This window comes from Rutidosis leptorrhynchoides, chromosome 2, assembly GCF_046630445.1.
Source record: "Rutidosis leptorrhynchoides isolate AG116_Rl617_1_P2 chromosome 2, CSIRO_AGI_Rlap_v1, whole genome shotgun sequence".
NCBI lineage: Eukaryota > Viridiplantae > Streptophyta > Magnoliopsida > Asterales > Asteraceae > Rutidosis > Rutidosis leptorrhynchoides.
Genome location: NC_092334.1, coordinates 113,658,687 through 113,671,683, shown reverse-complemented (window position 1 = coordinate 113,671,683; position 12,997 = coordinate 113,658,687). Strand labels below are relative to the sequence as shown.

The following is a 12,997-nucleotide window of genomic DNA, read 5'->3' as shown; positions in this document are numbered from 1 at the left end:
TAAGAAGCTAGGGCCGTTGTGTAAGTCTTTACCAAAATGGGTGCAGGTTCAGGTTCGAGTCACACTTTTTACAAGGATTTACAACCCTTGACAAAGTTACATGAGTAATGGATTTGGGTCCTTTTGTTAACAAAGTTACATATCTTCACTGTCTTTACTTAAAGGTAAAACTATCTCTATACTTAAAGGTGCAACTGCTGTTGAAACTATCTATACTGCTTTCATTGTTTAATACATATAAAAGATGTCCAATAAATTGAAATGCACCTCAAAAACTATCTTCACTGTTTTTTACTTATATAGCTTCCTTTTGTTTTTTTCGTATTGTTTTACTTTCTTATTGCAAGTACCCTTAAAACATTCACTTTGATGTCGATATCTTTATACACTGCTTTCCTTTATGTAAATTTAGATATAACAATTGCAACTTTGTTCGTGCATGTACTTCAAATCTCATAATTTCATTCAAAGTATAATTGCTTTCTTTGATTGGGACAATTTTTTTTATTGCATAGACTGCTTACACACATGTCATATGTATGTTTTGTGATTTGGAAAGTAGTCATTAGACATAATTAGCCAATTAGGTAAGGTTCAAGGGTATGAATTAGATTAGAAATTATTAATTTGGGTGTTTTGCACATTCAATTGATTATGGGTAAAGGTTATTATGATTTTGCTATATATAGTTTAATTTGATTTGATACCTTGGTTGGGAATTATGGATTATAAGGTTAACTTGATTTTTGTTCCTTTCTTTTGTCTAAATACATGCAAACTGGGAAGTATGTACAAGAATGTTAAAAAGGGGTGTTAGAATTTCCAATGTGTTTGTCTTTGAAAACGTAGTCTTACAATAATCACCACTTGTGAGTGTGACACTTTGAAATTGTAAGTGTATTGTTAGCTACTTTTTTTTTTTTTGCATGGTTATTGTGTATAATTTTAAATGTGAGGTGACGAATAAATCATTGGTCCTGGTGGTTTCAATGACGACATGGTACAGAATAGACTGGAACTGGTAGAGCAGCTGACGTTACTGCAGTTAAGTTGATTTAAGACTTGTAATTCAGCTTACCTGTTTTTATATTTTCTAGAGGCATTATTGATTATATGTTAATTCTATCTTGTCTTTTAGGGAAATATAATGATGTCAATAGTAAGATCGATTACTAAGTGTTGATGTAACATCTATTATTAATAGTTGATCATTCTTTTGAGTATGTAGTTCATCCACTTCTGAAACAAAATGTGAAGAACAAGCTGCAGATACATATCTTGAAGCTGGAGATCAATATCCCGAACGAACGATCTCACGTGATAATTCCTGAGAAACGCCTTTCATTGTGGGCCGGTATTTGGGATCTGTTTGAATGCACGCCCGTGCAACCTGATAAACACGATCAATCTCCATTTGAATCAAGCGGTCAGTTGGAAGAGACAGTCGTGAATCGAGTAAATCTTGCAATAATAAATCATCACCAACACAACTGTTTAGTGTTGACAGAAGATCTCCAGGATGCTTTCCACAAATCGTCTCAAGTGTCACGACTCCAAAACTATAAACGTCACATTCTTCGGTCACAATCATGGTATATGCAAGTTCTGTATCACCAAACCAAACTATTATAATTGTTACCAAAGTTTCAACAACTAATACATGTATGTAAAATCAAAAATGAAAATGTTAGGTGTAATGTAATACCTGGAGCAATGTATCCTAATGTTCCTGCAATCACGGTTTGGTTGGACGAATCAGGGTCAAGCAATCTGGCCGCTCCAAAATCAGCAACAAATCCTTCCATTTTTGAGTTTAAAAGAACGTTGTTGCTCGATATGTCTCTATGAACAATCGGTGGGTTACAGTCATGATGCATGTACGCCAAAGCGTGGGCCACGTCTTTGATAATGTTCACCCTCTTCATCCAATCTAACTCAACGGCTAGTTCACTACGATTCAAGGCATAAAAAAGGCTCCCCTTTTCCATGTATTCTTATACAAGGAAGTTGCATTTGTTATGCAAACAAAAACCGTAGAGTCTAACAATATTTTTGTGCCTAAGGTTGGTTAACAATTTAATCTCGTTCTTGAAACTCTGGTCGAGTGCTGGTTGCATAGCTTCAAACCGATGGAGTTTTTTTAAAGCAAAAGTCTTACCGCTCGGTAGTTTTGCTTCGTAAACACTACCGTAGCCACCGGTTCCAATACAGTATTTGAGGTCAAACTCCTCTGTAGCTGTGATGAAGTCTTTGTACGCAACAGTTCCATCGTAATTCAATATCGAGCACACATTTCCATGTTTTTCTGTTTCTGGTTGGATTGTGTTTGTTTTAGCCTTTCTGTGATGATGGTACCATGCATAACAGACCACTAAAAAACAGAATCCAACGATAATAGTAATAGGAAGAATAATAACCAAATGAATATTGTGACTTTCTTTGCGGGTAAATTGCCGGCTGAAGTTATTGTATGATAGTCCACTTAAGTCATTGAACGATAAGTCAACCTCTATATATTGGCCAGTCGGAGATGTTAGATAAGAAGGAACTACTCCGGTGAGATGATTGTGAGACAGATTTATGTGGGTCAAATGTTTAATGTGTAACAAAGGTATGTCTCCCGATATACCATTACTGCTAATGTCCATGAAGCTTATTAAATGGCATTCATCTAGCTGTCTTGTTAGATTTCCGGTTATGAGATTCATAGAGAGATCTAAATGATCCAGATAACAAGGATGTTTAAACGTCAATACAGGACCGGACAACTTGTTTGACGAAAAATCAAGATATTCAAGACAAAACAACTCCCTGAATGCAGGTGGAACGGGACCCACAAGACTATTACGATGAAGGTCGAAATATTGTAAGAAGATTAAATTAGCTAACTCTACAGGAATGGAGCCATTGATGTGATTTATGCCAAGGTTTAAAATGGAAAGTTGGGTTAGATTACCAATGCTTGAGGGTATGAGACCATCAAGATTGTTATCACCCAGGTCCAACCATTCAAGATTTTGCAAGTGACTTAGTTCTTTTGGGATGGATGCACTCAGTTGATTTCTGCTCAAGTCAAGGAACATAAGATTGGTCATGGAGCCAAAGGATGGTGGGATTGGACCCATAAACTTATTCTGACTAAGATCAAGGTATTGTAATTGTGTAAGATTGGTGAGTGGTGGTGGGATTGGACCTGTAAAGTTGTTCCGACTAAGACCAAGGTCTGTTAATTGGGTAAGATCGGTAAATGATGGTGGGATAGGACCTATAAAGTTGTTCTGACTAAGATCAAGGTTTGTTAATTGGGTAAGATTGGTGAGGGATGGTGGGATTAGACCTATAAATTTATTCCGACTAAGATCAAGGTATTGTAATTGGGTAAGATCGGTAAGTGATAGTGGAATTGGACTGATAAAGTCGTTCCAACTAAGATCAAGGTGTGTTAATTGGGTACGATTAGTGGGTAATTGTGGCATTGAACCCATAAAGTCGTTCCAACTAAGATCAAGGTATGTTAATTGGGTAAGATTGGCGAGTAAACCTGCAGGTATTTTACCTGTGAGCCGATTCTCCTGAAGTGAAAGCTTGACCAGCTTTGATAGCAAACCAATCTGGTCATGGATACTTCCTTCAAGTCTAGCGTCTTCAATAACAAGGACTTGAAGGTTCGGTAATGAAGCAAAGTGTAGGCTTCCCAAGTCTCTTACACCTTTATTACTGCTCATATCATAAACATGTATCTCACTAACACTTCCGGCTTCGTTGCAACTGATTCCATACCAAGTACAATGATCTGTACCAACTTCATCTTCCCACAAATGAGTAGCCATCAATGCTTCTCCTTCTAATGTTTTGTTATAATAATCACTAGCACTCATTTTAGATAACATGAAAACGAGCATGGTAAGAACAGTGAAAATATGCATGGTGGAAATCGGATACATTATTAATTTGTTTATCTATCAAAAAATTGAGAATGATATGATGATAATATATCATTAGTAACGGGAGTATATATATATATGCATACACAAACGATTGTACTTTTGGAAGTCAATGACATTGGTCAACTGAATAAGAAGTTGCTTTCACCACAAATTCTAACCCCTCATTTGGGTACTTTTGGAAGTCAATGATCATGCATATTTTATCCATAGGGTTACGCGTAAAGTGAGGTTTAAGGATCTTAGAACGAGGCTCTCCGTTCCGGTTACCGTGAATAACCCTATCCGACATGATGATGTCGGCGGGGTGGCCAAGTGATTAAGTCCACCTTCGATAACGATCGTCGATCGGAAGGCCCCAAGTAAGGTCGTAGGTGCTAGTTAACGAGAAACTAACCTGTTGACCTTGAGAAGATGCTAGACGATGCTGGTTACGTAAGACGTGTCGTAGATGATGGTTACGTAACGTGGTTGTATGTTTATAATGACAACAAGGGTTTGTATATATAGGCAAACCCTAATTCTAGAATCATCGAAGATATTGATAATCTCGTCCATAACCAACTCCCCCGAATCTCGGATATAATTATGGAAAAGATATTGACTTGATGACCAAGTAACTGCAGTACAAAGGCATTCTACACGAACCCGCATACCGCACGACGCATACCAGTGCAAACATATGCATGCTAGCGAGTGCCCGCATACGCACTTACTGCACATGCGGGTTGCGGTATCATTATGTCCCCCCAGTTTGATGTTATATGTCGCAAGACATATGATGTCAAACTATTAAGCGAAAGAGAAAAAACAAGAAAACGGCTAGCATTTAATTTTCCGCGTGCGTTTCGAGGGCATTAAATGCCTGTCACTGTCGCAGAAACCCATTCGGCTGACAAGACGTAAAGTGGCAGTTGGTAGGCGCGTGTCAGTCACGCGCTCATAGTTAACCATGCCCAACTGACATTCACGCGCGTTTATAAAATGACACCCGTTGATTGCGTTACACGTGTATATCCACGATCACACCATTCCACCCCATTTCTCCCCATTTTCACTATAAATAGACCCAATTCACACACATTTCCACTTTTCTGCACCAAGCTTCCCTGATACACTGCCATTTTCAAATCCGATCAAAACTCAAATATTCCGGCCAACTGCTAAAGATTAGTTATTCTCCGATTACTTTATAGAAAATGACTAAGGCTAACGAGACTTATGTAGATAGCGTAGTTTCTTTTATAGAGCAGAAGCATATTGAGTCTTTAGTTAAGCAATACCCACCGCTGGCACAGCATAACCCGGTGCCTCCCCAGTCTAATCAACGTGCTCATTCACCACCGAAGAACAAGGTAGCTATATATGAGCATGCGTTTAAGCATGGTAATTTTAGGGTGCCCCCGTCAGACTTCTTTTTGGGGGTTTTAGATCATTTTGGCATAGGGTTAGGGCAATTACACCCTTACGCGATAGGGAAGATTGTACTGTTTGAGATGTGGTGCGTTGCACTCAACAAGGTGCCGTTGGTTAAGGTGTTCTGCCATTTATACCGCTTAGCCAACCATCACAAATCCTGGTTCACCTTCTTCGCCCGTCAAAACTTCACCAAAACTCCAAAATCTAATGCGGGCCACTGGAAAGAAACTTTCTTTTTCATTGACCAATCTGTTGTTGGAGCGAACTTTCCGCAAACGCTTATCTGGTGCGAAAGCATGGCCAAGGACGTGAACAAAACCCCCGTCCTTGATGAAGAGGAAACGAAGCTGTTAGCGGAGTGCGCTAACGCACAGCTTGTGCACCGGTCTTACGGGAACATTATGCTGCGGTTGGGAAGGATATCCGCGCACTGGCCATGGGAGAACATGCGTCCAGCCATAATCGCGCCGAATGGCAAGGGTAGGAATAGTATAAATGCATATGAATATTTAACTACTAGCGTATACATACATGTTTTAATATTGCACATATGCTTGCAGAGATGAAGATGAAGAAACCGCAGAGGAGATTGCAACCATCTCCTTCCGCAAGCAAAATGTTAACGAGCCGCTTGAGCAGGAGAAGACAGGCGAGAACGAGGTGGAAGCACCTGCCACCTCGGGCAATAAACGCAAGGCTGCCGAAGCCACCCAAACCAAGCAGAAGAAGAAGCGAACTCCTAAACTAAGGGAGGACATGCGCAATGACAACTTTGTCCCCGTCGATCCGGCATCCGCAGATCTCCCTCCTCCTATCACCGGTAAGCATCTCTTTTCTTTCGTAACATCTTACGATTAACCTCATGTGCTAACTAGTTACTGATTTGCAGAGCATATTGAGGAGACGCATCAGCCTCCACCGCAGGTCAATCCGGACCTGGAAGCTACCGCCGAGTCAAAGGACAAGACGATACACCTGGACTCCGAGTCGACATCAACCCCACCACACGGTAGCTTCCTATTGGCGAACCTGGCGCAGCTCACCCAGTCATCGGCGGAAAACGCCGCAGAGCAATCCGCCTTCCTCCAACAAATCTTCCCGGCTGAGTTCCGTAATCAACTAGCCGCACTGCCCTTTAATCAGGCGCTCAACGCCTTCATCCAAAACGGCCTTGTCTTTTTCGGCATGTTTGCGGATCAAGCCCGCCGTTCCACTAACTTGTATTAAGTGGCCGTGTGGAAAGAAACAGATCTGGGGCTGCTGCAAGTGGGTGTTGACCAGGTCAAAAAAGACAGGGATGCCGCAGAGGAGGCGCGCAAAGCGGCGGAGGTGACTGCGGCGGAAACAAAAATCGCCCTGATTGGGGAAAGGAAGAAAAACCGCGAGCTGGTTCGTGTGGTTGACCAAGCTAAGGGGGAGACTGAGCGTCTGCGGGTGGAGCTGGAAAGGGTGAATAGGGAGAAGGATGACGCGGTGACTTGTCGCGAGCTGGCAGAGGCGGACTTAACAAAGCTTCGCACCGCCCTTCCCACCATTGCGCAGAAGGTGATGGATTCCGGGCCTGTTTCAGACAAGTTTAACGCCTACGTTGATGCGGTGAAGGACCACGAAATCAACAAGGCAGTGTTGGAGGTGATCCAAGCTTGCGGTCTGACACCGCCGTACCCTGACATCGTACAAAAGAAGCTAAAGGAGGGTACGGCTGCGGTGCTAATGGAGGTGGAAGAAGCCATCACAGCCATCCCAATCCCCCTAATCAATGCTTTTGCTGCGGACCCGAATATGTCGGTTGATGGGTTCCTCAAGGAGGATTATTAGTGTTAGCTTGTAACCGTTTGCGCAGTAAGTCCTATGTTCAGGCAGGAAATTTGAAACAATTGTCATATATAATAACTTAATTTTGTATATATGATATTATTTTGTGCATGCGTTGCAAATCTGATTTTGGGTTTGTATCATATCTTGGGAATAATTTCAACTGAAGAGGTACCTTTGCCTTTTGCTTTTCATACATTGATTGCATTACAAATTTAAAATCTGATTATTAGTGTTTGCATAGAAATAAACATTAAATGCTTTAAAGCCATATCAATGAAGTTACATATCACCACTGGACTAATAGCTCTACCCGTTAGTTAAGAAGCTAGGGCCGTTGTGTAAGTCTTTGCCAAAATGGGTGCAGGTTCGAGTCACACTTTTTACAAGGATTTACAATCCTTGACAAAGTTGGATATTACTCGATCGTGCCACATGAGTAATGGATTTGGGTCCTTTTGCTAACAAAGTTACATATCTTCACTGTCTTTACTTAAAGGTAAAACTGTCTCTATACTTAAAGGTGCAACTGCTGTTGAAACTATTTATACTGCTCTCATTGTTAAATACATATCAAAGATGTGCAATAAATTGAAATGTATCTTGAGAACTATCTTCACTGTTTTGTTACTTATATAGCTTCCTTTTGTTTTTTTCGTATTGTTTTACTTTCTTATTGCAAGTACCCTTAAAACATTCACTTTAATGTTGATATCTTTATACACTGCTTTCCTTTATGTAAATTTAGATATAACAATTGCCACTTTGTTCGTGCATGTACTTCAAATCTCATAATTTCATTCAAAGTATAGTTGCTTTCTTTGATTGGGACAAATTTTTTTATTGCATAGACTGATTACACATGTCACATGTAAGTTTTGTGATTTGGAAAATAGTCATAGACATAATTTGGTAAGGTTCAAGGGTATGATGAAGTTGGAAATATTTTCTTCTTTTTACAGAGCATTAGATTAGAATTAGATTACAAATTATTAAATTGGGTGTTTTGCACATTCAATTGATTATGGGTAAAGGTTATTATGATTTTGCTATATATAGTTTAATTTGATACCTTGGTTGGGAATTATGGATTATAAGGTTAACTTGATTTTTGTTCCTTTCTTTTGTCTAAATACATGCAAACTGGGAAGTATGTACAAGAATGTTAAAAAGGGGATTAAAAAGTGTATTGTTAGCTACCTTTTTTTTTTTTTTTTTTTTTGTTGTTGTTGCATGGTTATTGTGTATAATTTTAAATGTGAGGTGACGAATAAATCATTGGTCCCGGTTTCTGTTAAAATACAATGCAAATTTAGAATAATATGGAATTAGTTAATGTATATGGGTAAAATATCTAGATATTAATATGTATATGAAAAATATCTAGATATTAAAATGTAAGGAAAAATCTAGATATTTATGTGTGTAAGAAATATCTAGATATTTATATGTATAAAAATATCTAGATATTTATATATATCCATGGAAATATCTAGTTTCTAGAAACTTCCATGGAATAGTATAAATATAGGTGGGTGTTTCATTTGTGTAAGGTGTGAAAGTTGTGAGAGTGAAATAAGAAGTGAGTTGTGAAGAAGAGAAGAAGAGTAGAAGAGTGTGAGTTAGCGAAAGTAGAGAAGAGAAAGCTTGTAAGTAATATTGTAATTGTAATTTAATATAAGTGTTTTTGTTAAGTTTCCCGATCAAGCCTTAGTTTGTGTTTAAGTTCTTAGTGCACTTTTGTTGTTCTTATTATATGGTCGGCTCTGCCGCCTAAGTAATACATGGTCGGTTATACCGCCTAAAGATATATGGTCGACACTGTCGCCTAAGTACATTGTGCACTAAGGATTTATAAAATTAAAGGCTAACCAACGTCAAAGTGTTGGTGTAGTGAGTGAGTATAACCTAGGTCCTCAATAGTGGGTGTGTTGGGCTCGTCGAAGCTTCCAACAATTGGTATCAGAGCGGGTCGTTCGGGACCATTGCTAGTGGAGGTACTCATCGGTAAACGTTGGACGTTTACATCGACTTGTTTTCACCAAGGCTCTAAGGGAGATTCTGTCGGAGCACAGTTAGGAACTGTGAAAGCTCATCGGTCAGGGACCAAGCTTATTGGACGTTGGACGTCATGATGGCAGATCTTGCAAATACGAGCAGTGGAATCAAGAGTCTCAATAACCACAACTATGGTTATTGGCGAACTTGTATAGAATCCTACCTACAAGGACAGGATTTATGGGAAATAGTTGCTGGCAGTGACACAATGCCTCCACCGAAAGAAAATGCTGAAGCCTTAAGAAAATGGAACATCAAGGCCGGGAAGGCTTTATTTATATTGAAGACTACAATCGAGGAGGATCTATTGGAGCACATCCGTGACGAGAAAACACCAAAGGCAGCTTGGGAAACTTTTGAAAAATTATTTTCAAAGAAGAATGAAGCACGCCTCCAGCTCTTGGAAAATGAGCTCGCAGGTATCTCACAAGGAAGTTTGTCTATTTTCCAGTATTTCACCAAAGTGAAATCTATTTGCCGTGAGATATCTCAGCTTGCTCTTGAAGAGAAAGTGAGTGATGCAAGGATGAAGAGAATTATCATCCATGGCTTAAGATCCGAGTATAATGGATTTATAGCCGCTGTGAGAGGATGGCCTACTCAACCATCATTAATAGAGCTGAAGAATCTATTGGCTAATCAAGATGCATTAGCCAAGCAAATGAATGAAGTAACCATAAAAGACGGAGAAGATGCACTCTTCACAAATAAGAAGAAAGCAACATCTCGAAAACAAGAGGCGATGAAAGAAAGTAAGACATATGGGTGGAAGGGTCACCCAAAATCAAAAGGCAACGCTTCAGGGGGAGCTCAACAAGGAAGAAGAGATCATCGCCAACAATACAGGGAAAATGATAAGAGAAAGAATGGTGAATGCTTCAATTGTGGCAAGAAGGGTCATTTTGCTCGAGATTGTAGATTCCCCAGAAGGCGAACTTTTGAAGGAAATGTGGCCGCCGCAAGAGATGAGAAGAAAGAGGTCACATTCGAAGCAACCATTAATGAGGAAACATGGGATGCAGAAGCAGGACTCTCCGTTTGAAGCTGACATGGATGATCAAGCTCTTGCAGCAACCTTAAAGTCAAAAATAAACTACAAAGATGATTGGATCATAGATTCTGGGTGCTCAAATCATATGACCAACAATGGGACGAAGCTGCAAGAAATGGAGAATTACAAAGGAAAGAGAGTCGTGTTGACAGCCAACAATTCAAGGTTGTCTATTTCTCGCATTGGAAAGACAATAATTCCAAATGAAGGCGGCTCTCATAAGCTCCAACTCGAGAAGGTGTATCTTGTCCCTGGCCTAAAGAAGAATTTACTATCAGTACCACAATTGACAGCAGAAGGGAATTATGTGCTCTTTGGACCAGAAGATGTGTCTGTATTCAAGAGAGTGAAGGTGGTTGGCAATCCAATTATGCAAGGAAAAAGAATAGAGTCGGTCTATGTACTATCTACTGAAACAGCATATGTGGATAAGACTCTAAAGAATGAGACGGCTGATCTGTGGCATGAACGTCTTGGGCATGTAGGATACAATAAGTTAAAGGAGATGATGGTGAAACGCATAGTAAATGGGCTTCCTCAAATTGATATCCGAATAGATACAATATGTGCTGGGTGTCAATTTGGCAAAGCTCACCAATTGCCATTCAAGGAGTCAGCGCATCAGTCCAAGACACCACTAGAGCTAATACACTCAGATGTCTTCGGCCCAGTGAAACAAACATCACTTGGAGGTATGAAATATATGGTGACATTCATTGATGACTTCTCAAGATATGTGTGGGTTTACTTCATGAAGGATAAGTCGGAGACTTTTCTGAAGTTTAAAGAGTTCAAGAACAAGGTAGAAAGTGAGCTCAATACTAAGATTCGATGCTTACGCACAGATAATGGAGGAGAATATTTATCAACAGAGTTCAATATGTATCTTGAGAAGCATAAGATCAGAAGGCAATTAACTTGCCCTAATACTCCACAACGAAATGGAGTGGCAGAACGTAAGAATCGTCATCTTGCTGAAACTTGTCGAAGTATGCTTCATGGTAAGAATGTACCAGGAAGATTTTGGGCCGAATGTATGAGGACGGCTTCATACGTGATTAACAGACTCCCGCAAACAAAGTTGGGATATATTTCACCATATGAAAGATTATGGAAGATCAAGCCAACCGTCAATCATCTCAAGGTTTTTGGATGTGTATGCTACGTCTTCGTGCCAGATCATCTCCGAAGCAAATTTGATAAGAAGGCAATTCGATGCATTTTTGTCGGTTATGATGAATCAAGAAAAGGATGGAGATGTTGTGATTCAAATACTGGAAAGTGTTATACTTCAAGAAATGTGGTATTTGATGAAGCTTCTTCATGGTGGTCACCTCAAAAGATAGAGCTTCCAGAATCTCATGGATTAGAAGAAGTTCCAAAAGAGAAAGAAGAACATAAAGAGCACATATCGGATCCAATTAAAGAAGGAGATGGATCGTACTATAAGGAAACGAGTCCATGGAAAACTGGGGTACATCAATCTACATTCGAAGAGGTTCGTCCAAGCCAAATGGATGCCGAGGAGCATGTGCAAGAATTACGGAGATCAACAAGGCCGAGGCAACCTAATCCGAGGTATGCCAATGCTGCTCATGTGGATGAATTAATACATATTGAGCCTTCCACTTATGAAGAAGCAGCACAAAGTCAAGAATGGCAGAAAGCGATGGAAGAAGAAATTAATGCACTAAAAGAAAACCAGACATGGAGTTTAGTTCCAAAGCCAAAATATGTGAAACCAATATCTTGTAAGTGGGTTTACAAAGTGAAGACTCGATCAGATGGCTCCATTGAAAGGTATAAAGCTCGACTTTTTGCTAGAGGTTTTTCTCAACAATATGGGCTGGATTATGAAGAAACGTTTAGTCCAGTGGCGAAGATCACAACAATTCGAGCTCTACTAGCTTTAGCCGCTAGAAAATCTTGGAAGCTGTGGCAGAGAATGCTTTCTTACATGGAGAACTTGACAAAGAAATTTATATGGAGCAACCAAGAGGCTTTGAGAACAAGATCCATCCTGAGCATGTCTGTAAATTAAAGAAGGCACTATATGGCTTGAAGCAGGCTCCAAGAGCTTGGTACGGGAAAATTGGTGAGTTCTTGGTACAAAGTGGTTTTACAGTTGCTCCTTCAGATTCTAGTTTATTTGTGAAACACGGTCAAGGAAAACTAGCCATAGTGCTAGTATACGTGGATGACTTAATCATCACGGGAGATCACTATGAGGAGATCCAAAGAACAAGAGAGAATCTGTCTATCAGATTTCATATGAAGGAGCTTGGAGAACTCAAATATTTTCTTGGACTCGAAATAGAGCAGAAAAGAGAAGGATTATTTCTGGGACAACAGAAATATGCGCGAGATCTTTTACAAAAGTACGGAATGCTTAATTGCAAACCTATCTCAACTCCGATGGATCCAAATACAAAACTACGAGCAGATGAAGGAAAAAGTCTTCAAGATGTTACCATGTATCGAAAGATGGTTGGAAGTCTTATTTATCTCACACTAAGCCGGCCAGATATATCTTATGCAGTTGGAGTGATTAGTCGATACATGAGCAATCCGAAGAAGCCTCACCTTGATGTTGCACGACGCATCTTAAGGTATGTTAAAGGCACTATTAACTTTGGTATTTTATACAAGAAAACAAAAGAATGTCACGTGACTGGATATTGTGACGCCGATTACGCTGGAGACTATGATA

General features: G+C 39.7%; 1 pseudogene; it reads right to left on the bottom strand.

Moving 5' to 3' along the window:
* Positions 1-1,128: 1,128 nt before the first annotated feature.
* Positions 1,129-3,944, bottom strand: LOC139888187 (uncharacterized; annotated as a pseudogene).
* Between the last annotated feature and the right edge of the window lie 9,053 nt (positions 3,945-12,997).